This window comes from Myxocyprinus asiaticus, chromosome 12 (assembly GCF_019703515.2).
Source record: "Myxocyprinus asiaticus isolate MX2 ecotype Aquarium Trade chromosome 12, UBuf_Myxa_2, whole genome shotgun sequence".
NCBI lineage: Eukaryota > Metazoa > Chordata > Actinopteri > Cypriniformes > Catostomidae > Myxocyprinus > Myxocyprinus asiaticus.
In genome coordinates, this window is record NC_059355.1 from 37,120,020 (window position 1) to 37,131,678 (window position 11,659).

Below are 11,659 nucleotides of genomic sequence, written 5' to 3' on the forward strand. Positions count from 1 at the left end.
TCTCGGTGGGGCGCATGGTGAGTTGAGTGTGGTTGCCTCCACACGCGCTATGTCTCCATGGCAACGCACTCAACAAGCCACATGATAAGATGCGCGGGTTGACAGTCTCAGACGCAGAGGCAACTGGGATTTGTCCTCCGCCACTCAGACTGAGGCAAATCACTACACGACCACGAGGACTTGAAAAGCACACCGGGAATTGGGCATTCCAAATTGGGGAGAAAAAGGGGAAAAATCCAAAAAATATATATTAAGTATATTAGTCAAGGAATGCTGCACAGCTGCAGTGGGTTCTGTGAGAACAGACAAATAGAAAAACAAATAGAAATTTAGAAGTTGTTTATTCTAATCCTCCAAGTCAGTTACATTTTGTGCAAAGAACTTTGCTACGAAGTTCTACTGTCCCTTTTGTTTAAACAGACTGATATAACACATCCAGACTAATTGCCACTTCCCACAAGTTCTCAATGAAGTTTTTCTGGCATTAAATAAAGATTTTCAAGTAAGTTCACATAAAATGTTTGTAGTATGATAGAAGGTCATCCAGACTCTGTGTTTGAGCCCCCTGCGGTTGAGGATATTCCGAAGGTTGTGTAAAGGTGGATACATTAGGAGGATGTCTAGGGGTAGATATATCGTCTCTTTCTGGGGCCCTTTGTGATTCAGACCACTTGAAGGGAAGTTTTCCTTTGCCATGTTCCTTGTTTGTGGCTCTGTTGTGATTGGCCTTTCTGTCATCTGTGAAGTAAGCAGTGGGAGGAGCAAACTCTGAATCGCGCTCATCTCGACAACGACTTGTCCAATGACCCCATGAGAACTCTGGAAAAGGACAGAAATGAGAATGTCAGACTCTTGATGCAGGGTTCCCATACATTTTGATCAATGGATTTGCCATAACCTTTCCATTTGTTTTTTAAAATAATTTTGATAAGGCCAACTAGCCGATAAACCATTTAGACCAATTTGTAAACTGGTTTGACTAGTTCATAGAAAAGAACCAACTGCAAAGATAAATTCACTCACTATAGCGAGCAAGTCTTACTCTACAGTAAAATTTCTCGCTGATTAAATATTTTAGAGCAGATTATTAAAGGAATATTCTGGGTTCAATACAAGTTAAGCTCAATCAACAGCATTTGTGGCATAATGATGATTACCACAAAAATATTTTCCACTTGTCCCTCCTTTTCTAAAAAACAAATCGGGGTTACAGTAAGGCACTTACAATGGAAGTGAATGGGGCCAATCTGTAAATGTTAAAAAACTCACCGTTTCAAAAGTATAATCACAAAACCTAAACAATATGTATGTTTACACAATTTTAGTGTGAAAAAATTGCTTGCTGACATTTCTGCTAACATTTTTCAATTTTACAACTTTGTGGTCATGACGACACAACACCGTAAACCTTAAAACCCTAAAAAAGACCATAAAAACAATGATTTTAGCAACTATACAGCTCAAATAATACACAAGTTTTAACAGAATTGATGGAAGTGCTTTTATACCATTATAAGCTTCACATTTCTGCCATTAAACCCTTACAAAATGGCCCCATTCAGTTTTAATGTAAGTGTCTCACTGTAACCTCGATTTTTGCTTCTTTTTTTAAGGAAAAGGAGGGACGAGTCGAAATTATTTTTGTAGAAATCAACATTATGCCACAAATGCTCTTGATTGAGCTTAACTTGTATTGAATCCAAAATATTCTTTCAGTGTTCCCACTCTTTTCAAACAATGAATTTCCATGACTTGAAAGATAATTTCCACACCCAAACATTTAGGCTTTCATTTTGAAAATGGCACCGAAATCACGTAATCGCAAATTTGTAAAAATCAAAACCACACCATTGTTTGATAAAAGTTAAACTGAAAACATTTAATTTTAAATTTAATCCATACAAATACATTGCTTAAATCCTAAAATGTGTGGAGATTAGTGACACATCATTGTCTCTAAGGGTGCTTTCACACTTGGTTTGATTGCTTGGACCGCACCCGGGTTGGTTTCCTCGCCTCTTCCACCCACTGGTCTCTGTTCACATTATATTATTTCGGTCCAAACCGGATTCCGATTGAGTCATTAACGTGAGTACAAACGGCAGCTGTTTACCACTGTAACTAGGCAACAACTCAAGAAGACATCAGCTTTGTTGTGTTAAAGTATTCATCTCTTTGGATTTACAACCAAAAGTTTACATGCACAAAACGACACTTGTGTTTGTCTCCCGTGGATGCATTGAATGTGCAATGACGTGATGAAATTTAGCGTTTGTCTGCCGCGAGCCCGTGGATGCATTGCAAGAGATGTGAAGAATGTGAGCTGCTCTCTGAAGGGGATTTACTTAGATACAAGCAGGTGTGAGAAATGCATTATACCATAATAATTGCAATCAGGAGCATGCAAAGACACGAATTATATGTCATCACAAGCACTTCACTTTAGGGCTGGACGATGTAATCATATATTGACGACATCTTACAAAGAACCCGATGCTGACTGCAACATTGATCAGCAATATTGATAAATGGAAAAACCAAGGATCTGGGAAATCAGCAAATATATTAAACAGTAGCCCAGGGTGTGAAACTAGCACCCGCTACCCACCAAATGCGATGAGGCTGAATATAGTTTGCAAGCTCCTCGTCCAAATGTATTTCATGTGCGGGTAATTTTGCTAATCTACCCGCAACAGGTGGGCGACCTGTAAAACGTCTCTGAGTGGCACATGACAAGAAATGCTGTTAGGAACAAAGACGCACTTGAAGAAACACACTTATTATATTTTTAAGAACAGTCTAAGAAAAACCATCAAAGCTCGTGTCTGATTCGCTCTTTCTTCAGAGGCGTGCAGCACGAGCCCGTCTCGTGGAACAAGTGCATGTAAAGAGTTAATCACTCTTTTTTTTCTCTGTTTTACTTATCTGAAAACTGTTTGCAAGAATAATGTCATCTATAAGAATGCTGCAAATGATCTCCGATCATCTCAGGAGGTGCTGTGAGTTTAGTTTGCTTTATTTCCACGGACCAGTTTGCGCTTGGCATGCATTGTGAACGTAACTGCATGTTCAGTAAAATATTTCTTTGTATTAAAGAAAGACGAAAGACATTAAATCATAAAATAACACAAGACACGTTCATCTTAAACCTAAAATTGAGTTCTATATTCTTTTCTTTAGGCAGCATTAACTGTATTACCAAAATGCAATACAAACACAAATTAGATAAGAACACATATTTAGCAGCATTATTTTGGAAACATAAGGGAATTTATTAGGCTTTATTGTTATCTTTACATTCATAATTGTCTTTAGTTCTTAATCTTTAGGCTATTAGTAATTTTCCACCTGTTGTCGTTGACGTATACTTACGTGATAGCAAATGGGGCCGTTGGAGATGGTAAATGTTTGGATTTGGGGAGGTTGTTATATATAAAATTTGTATAGTTATTTTATATTATTATTTTAATTGCTTTTTTTCATTTAAAGTGCAATTTGAATTTAGAAATGTCTTTTGTTTGTTTTTCGTGTTTCAATAAATGAATTTAAAGTGAATTTTCACCGACCCTCGGCAGGGGGGGTTGACGATATAATCGTATATCGTAATTTTTTTTTTAAGGCGATTATCTCTAAAATATTTTTTACATATCGCTCAGCTCTAGTTCACTTCCGTGATTTGGTACGATTGCGTTCATATCAGCAGCAAAGTGTACTGGAGTTCACATGAACCGTACCCCAGACCACTTTGTTAAGTGGACTCTGGTGCGGTTCCCGGGTGCGCACCCAAGTTCGGAAAACAGTGTTCACATTATCCAAACGAACCGAACTTTGACATCATTCGAACCCTGGTGCGCATAAAACATGCTAGAGTGAAAACACCTTAATTGGTCAGGTATTCTAAATAACATTATATATTTTAAACACTTCACCGTGTATTTTTAATCCAGTGCAACATAACACCCTGGTTAAATATTTTAGGACAGAGAATAATAAATAAAAATTCCATTATTTTTTTCATGACTTTGATGATTTTATTAATTTCCATGAATTTTCCAGGCCTGGAAATCACAATTTTAAAATTCCTTGATATTTCAAGGTTTTCCATGACCATGGGAACCCTGTCTTTTAATAGAGAATTAGTACTTTCCATGATTTTATTAATCTCCATGACTTTTACAGGCCTGGAAAACACCATTTTAAGATTCTCTGATATTTCCATGTTTTCAATGTTCAATGGGAAGCCCCTGGATGAATGTATACATTTCATCAAAGAAAAAACAAAGTGGAAACACTGGAGCAAATGAAAAAGTGGGGAGAAATATAAGATGCGTTTATAAATACTACGTGTAACATGTAAGTATACTACCTTTGCCTCTGTCCCACTCTCTGATGTGTGGAACACCAGGCTTGGTGTCTTTCCTCTCCTGAATCTCCACCTCCACTTTCGATACTGTCTGAGGGACTGGAGGTCCAATCAAATCTTCATCATTATTATCTTCATCATTCTCAGCACCATCAGCAGCAGGAGCTACAAGGGAGCGTAGATCAGACAGTGATCCAAAAACACCAACATATCTTCATAGCACAGAAAAATTTGCTATCTAATGGCCAATTACACACACCATCATCCTCAGCCCCTGGCTCCAGCTTGCTTTTCTTCATCTTCCTCATCCTCACTTTAGCTAGTCGAGCCTCAAGCAGAGCTTTCCGCTTTTCCTTCAGTTGCTCACGTTTGGTGCACTGGTCTGTGGTCTGTAAAGAGAAAAACAGTTGTAAAAACATTCATTTACATATCAGTACAGTAATAGCAGTATAAAAACGAAGCAGCTCTGATGCAGCATTTCATCTTCATAAAAACAAAGATTATCTAAAAATATAAAAACTTTTTAAAAGCACTGGTATTTCCTTCAGGAAACGCAAATCTAGTTCTATTTTGTTGTTCTGACCTGATCTCTCAGCATTTCTAGAGTTTCTCTTTGTTTTCTGCATTGCTCCTCATCTTGGGAAAAGGCAAAATATCCAACACCAAGATCTCTGGCCTCTGAAACAGACATAAAAATATGAGCACAAAGACACAAATTCACATGAGAAACATGTAGATTCAACACAAACGAATTCAAGATACATTTTCTGTAAATCCAAGTCATGTTTTTGCCTAGAGATCAATCCTCTTTGTCACCTTGTTCTCTGATATTTTCATAGTGAATGGGTCCAACAGGTCTCTTCATCTGTTCCTCTTCCTCTCTCTCCCACTGCTCTCTCTACATTTCTCTCCTCATGTCATCAGATAACAGAGTCCTGTCAGCTCCAGTAACTCTGCACACAATTAAACACACAAGAGAAACTGTTTGACTAGGAAGGTTGTCTATTAGACATGTAATGAAAACCACCATACATATCCATAAATTACTAAGATAATTTAATTTGCCTCTTCCTCTGGAGGTCTTGGTCCAATTTCTGAAAATCTGGCAGATCTTTCCTCAGACATCTTCGGTAGAACGTCCTAATGCAACAACAAAGTCCACCCTGAAAGACAGAGCAAGATAACCCGTAGAAAGTTAAATCTTATGACCCCTTCATGCAGATCATCAGGTTTAAAATACATGTCTAAAGATACCTTACCATTCTTCATCTGCATTTTGTGGGGGTGGAATAGGGACGCTCTTATCAGAGCCCTCTCCATCTCGGTCCCCAGCTACATTTTCAGTACGTAAATACGTATCTTTCTTCTGGTTGATGATCTTCTGGGTAAAGTCCACTAGGAAAAGACCTTCAGTCTCCTCATCTAAAAATGAAAAAAAATGTTTATTGTTACACTTCAAACTATGCAACACAGTGTATAAACTAGTGCAATAAGTGAAACCTGGGAGTGCTAAGACTATACCTGGAAAATCCCCTTTTGTCATCTGTTCATAAAGACATGCCTTTTCCTCCAGTTTCTGCCTATGTACACAAAAAAAAAAAAAAAAAATATATATATATATATATATATATATATATATATATATGCAATGAAGGTATTCTAGAGTTACCTCAGATGTAAAGATACAGTATATGATTAAATCATTTCTTAGTATTTTTTTTTTTTACATCACTATAATGTTTAGTGCATGAGATCTGTATTATTCTAACATTACATTATTATTACACCATTTTAAATTAGTCACACCCCCAAATATAAAGCTCACCCACCTGGATTTATCTAGGGTCTTTTTTTCCGCTGTAGTTTGCTGAATGTCTTTCTGCGCTCACACATTCACGCCTTCATTCTGTTTACTCCAGATATTGGGCTTCTGCAAGCGCATAAACACAAACAAACAGAATATGCTTAATTATAATCAATGATCACCTCTAGCTGTCATCAATAACCCCGCGTCTTACTTTTGTTTTGTCTTGGACTTGTGTGCGGCTCCTGCATCTTGCCCTAGACGGTCCTGTTTCCGATATAATTCCGCTTTCAAATCAACCAGCTGTAATGTAGATAAAAAGCAGAAATTATCCGAGAGGTTTAACATCTTTAAGACATAATTTTAGGTTAAAACATACAAACAAAATCTGTTGTTTACAGAAGCTTACTGTGAGTAAGGTCAGTTAGCTATCATGCAAGGCTAACTGTACGAAAAACAAAACTTTCATTGCCCTCTCTAAGTCTCGCTTAGGAGAACACCTTGATAAACAAACTACTCACCGATGAAGCCGTCACATTGTACTGTTTCTTCTTTTTATCCATAATAGCTGTAGATAAATAGGTTAAAAAACAAAACAGAGGCTTTAATATTTACATGCAGCAAGACTGTTCCAAAGTATGTCGTAAAGAAGAAATGAGTAGCCTGCCATCTACTGTCGTGGAGTTCACACTACAAGAGTATTGCTAGATATTCTTTTATATTTGAGATAACCTCCGCAGCTCTAACACAGGAGAAAGCGTAACGACTAGTGACTGTCAGCTAGCGTGTTACGACAGGGAGTCTTCTTCCTCTTCTTCTTCCTTGATGTTTTACGGCAGCTGGCATCCATATTGTTGCATTACTGCCACATACTGCCTTTCTTTAACTTAGTCCTTGTTAATTAGATTCGTCCATCCAGTCCAGTCCTCCTTAGGAAATTAATCAAATATTTCCTTCCTTGATCATTATTTCCACATTCTATTATACTTTTAATATTGTACTTTCCTATATCCATTCTCCTTAGCTGTTCCTTCATCTCTTCCCTTTCTTGTGAATATCTCCTGCATGACATAAAGATGTGTTTAACTGTCTCCTCCTCCTGACATTCATCGCATAAACCTGTAGGATGTTTTCCTTTGATATGTAGAGTATTATTTAGCTTGCAATGACCTATCCTTAGTCTACTTATTATAACGTGTTCTTTCCTTTTATTTCCTCTGTCTCTTACCATACCTACTTTATTTTGAACCCTGTACAGATGTCTCCCTTTCCTTTCATGATCCCACTGATGTTGCCATTTTCCATTATCATTTTCCATACTAGATTCTTCCCTTCTGACTTTGATAACTTAATTTTGACGTCAACATGTCCCTTTTTTGTTGCCTCTTTTGCCAGTCTATCAGCTTTCTCATTTCCCTGTATTCTCACATGCGCTGGGACCCACATGAATGTAATATTTCTCCCTAGTCTGCATATTCTTGAGTTTGTAAACAAAATTTCATACAATAATTCTTGATGATTTCGAGTTATTCCATATTTAATACTCGTAAGGCCTGATACAGAGTCGCTACATATTAAAATGTTGTTATCCCTGGTCTGTTCAATCCATTCTAATGCTATTAATATAGCATATAATTCAACTGTATATACATTTAAGCTGTCAAATGTTTTTTGGTTGACTCCCATTTCATATCTAGGGACGAATACCACAGATCCTGTTGCATCCGTTTGTAGATCCTTTGACCCATCTCTAAATATTTGAATGCTGTCTTTGTACTTATAATGCTTATATTTTTAATATTCACTGGTTATATCTATACTACTTCTACTTCCTTTAATTTTTAAAAGCTCTAGATCAACCTTCGGGTTTTCCAGTAACCAAACTGGTTTATCAGGCCACACCACAGTCTCAGCAAATTCTTTATTATACACTTCCATTTCCTTTGCTATTAAATTGCCTGTCCATCCAAAATATTCCTTCTTTCTCTTCTCCTTCTCCCAACATTTCTGCAATACCTTTTTCGTTGGATGGTTATCTCCATGTCCCCTTAGACTGATCCAATGGTTGGTTGTCAATTGCCTTCGTCATAACCACAACGGCATTTCACCTGCTTCAACCTGAAGTGCACATACTGGGGAAGTTCTGATTGCCCCTAAGCATATTTGTAAGCACGTGCTTGCACAATGTCCAATTCAGCTCACACAGATTTTGCTGCTGATCCATATACAATACACCCACAGTCTATCTTAGACCTTATTAGAGCAGTATGTATATATATTTCAAAGTTGTAATATTGCTCCCCATTCTAACCCTCTAAGACACCTCATAACATTTAGTACTTTTTTACATTTATTAACTGTGTACTTTATATGTTCTCTCCACATTAGTTTTGTGTCAAAATATATTCCCAAAAATCGAAAACACTTTTTCTAATATGCTTCCATGCATTTTCAACCTGAATTCCTTGCCCTTCTTTTTATTTGTAAAGACCATTACTTTTGTTTTCTCCACTGAGAACTTAAATCCCCAGTTTGTTTCCTCACTTTTCAACTTGCCCAATTCCTTGTTGCATCTTCTTGATTATATATTCAACATTTCTACCTCTCTTCCATATTGCTCCATCGTCTGCAAATAAGGACCTCCCCATATCCACTGGAAAGTTTAAGTAAATATCATTAATCATTATGGAGAATAAAGTTGGACTAATTACACTCCCTTGTGGTGTTCCGTTTTCTACATTATATTGCCTTGATATATCTGACCCTATCTTCACCTGTATATTCCTTCCATTTAAGAAATCCATGATCCAGTTGAACATTTTCCCTCCAACTCCCATCAAGTGCAATTTAATTAGAAGTCCCTCATTCCATAGCATATTGTATGCCTTCTCCACATCAAAGAACACTGCTATTACTGTTTCTTTATTTATTTGAGCTTTCCTTATTTCCTCTTCCAAATTTATCACAGGATCCATTGTGTTTCTTCCTTTTCTAAATCCACTTTGACATCCAGCCATTATATTTCTACTCTCTAAGAAATACATTAGTCTTTCATTTATCATGTGTTCCATTATTTTACATACTGTATATCTTAAGTTAATGCTATTGGCCTATAGTTCCCAGGTCAACTTGCATCTTTCCCAGGCTTCCTTATTGGAATAATTACTGCTTCTTTCCAGCTTTGTGACAATTTTCCTCCTCCCACACTCTATTATACAACATCAGTAGTTTCTCCTGGCTTTCTGGACTTAAATGTTTTAACATACTGTAACATATTTAGTCTTTTCCCGGAGCAGTTTTCCCTGTCCTGCTCAATGCTCTTTGCAGTTCTCCCATGCTAAAAGGGACATCTTGTTCCCCATCACCATTATTTTTCCTACAAAACACATCCTCATTCTCTACGTTTGTTCGTTCTCTACCTCTTCTTCTTTCTTCTGATAAATTATTAGAACTGTTTATCTTAACAAAGGCTTTTGCCATCATCTCTACCTTTTCTTTATTTGTTACTGCAGTTTCATTTTCTCCAATCATAACTGGATATCTCCATTCTCTCCTATCACCCCCCATCTTTTTAATCATACCCCATATTTCTTCAGTCTGAGTTGTGTTTCCAATTGAATCACATGTTTTCCAGAATGTCCTTTTTGTTTGTCTTATTGTCCTCTTTCTGCCTGAGCTTGCTTATACTGAATCATGTGTTGAAAATTATGTGTTCTTTTAACTATCCTAAATGCTTTATTCCTATTTTTTTACTACATCCTTACATTTGTCATCCCACCATGGTACTACTTTCTTTTTAATTCTTCCTTTATTCTTGGGAATGGACTCTGCTGCTGCCAATATTGCTTTATTTTGTTGTCTAATGTTTCAGTGTTCATTTCAACCTTAATTTGATTTAAATATCTACTACTTTCCTCCTGAAATTTTCCCCAGTCTACTTTCCCAAGATTTCATTTCTCACGTATGTTCTCTGTATTCCATGCTACCTCTATATTTATTTTACACCACAGTGGATAATGATCACTGCCTATTGTTCCTTTTTGATACACTGACCAATAACATATTGCTGCAATGTTGTTTGATACTAATGTAAGATCCAGTACTGATTCTTTCCCTGTATTAACATCTATTCTTGTGCATTCACCATTATTTAAGCACACTAAATTCTTCTCATCTAACAATTATTCTACTATTTGACCATTATTGGCTATTCTATCACTCCCCCACAACTTATTATGACCATTAAAATCCCCACACCACACTATGTTGCTACAATTTTGTCCCTCTATCTCATCAAATTTCCTTATCTCTAGTCTTTTACAAGGATTATAATAATTTACAATCACCAACTCTTTCTTTTCAACCCACACCTTTACTACCACATATTCGTGCTCATTTCCTACATCTAATACTTGGTACGGTATTCCTTTTTTTTATATATATAAATGTAGCACATCCTCCTCCTCCCCCTCTCTTCTATCAATTAAAATCCAATTGAGGTTTTAACCAAGTCTCTTGAATGCAAACAATCTCTGGCTTTCCTCCCCTACTAGCTACAAATTGTTTAAAATCTTGCCCATTAGCTATCAAACTTCAAACTGCAAGATTAGCATTATTAGTACTATCTCCCTACACATGATACCTCCTGAGTTGCTTGCATCCTAAGTTCTTCATTTACTTCCTCCCACTTCAATCCCATCATGTCCAAATGGTGTTCCTCCGCTTTCACAATCACCTGAATCCTTTCTCTTTTTGATTTAATTTCATACGTTGCATTTATTACTCCTGCAACGAAAGTGACCAGTTTCTTCTTCTCTATCCATGTGTTCCTCTTATCTTTCTGTTCATATATTTCCCCATGCTCTTTATTACCTCTTCCCTCCTTATTCTGATTTTCCTGACCACCCAACCTAACTGCTTCAGCATATGACACCTTTTCTTTTACCCTAATATGCTGTACCTCCACCTCTTTTTTAAGTGCCTCACAACCCCAGTAAGCTACACTGTGATTTCCTCCACAATTACAACACTTTGGTTTCGTTCCCTCACCACACTTCCCATAATCACGTTCCCCTTCACATCTGGCACACCTTTTCTTCCCTTTGCACATTTTGTCTGTATGTCCAAACTCTTGGCAGTTATAATATCTCATTGGTTTTACTACATACTCTCTTATATTATACCTTACAAATCCAACATATACCTCCTTAGATATCTCTTTTTCCTCAAATTCAATCAATACAGACTCTGTCTCCTTTTTCTCTATTCTTTTTGTCATTCTTTTTACACTTTTTACTGTACCATTTCTCACTCTCAGGTTTTCCATTATTACTTTTAACATTTATGGGAACCCCATATATCACCCCTTTGCAACCATTTCCCCCAACTTTTACGACCTTTTGGACCTTAACTTTTCCAACATTTGTCATATTTCTACCCTTCTCAATTAGATCTTCATTGTTACATCCAATTAGCAAATTTCCATCTCCTAG

The 11,659-nt window shown here is 36.8% G+C and overlaps 1 pseudogene; it reads right to left on the reverse strand.

Annotated features, from left to right (window-relative positions):
• Positions 1-324: 324 nt before the first annotated feature.
• On the reverse strand, positions 325-6,851 carry LOC127449305 (coiled-coil domain-containing protein 174-like; annotated as a pseudogene).
• Positions 6,852-11,659: the final 4,808 nt, after the last annotated feature.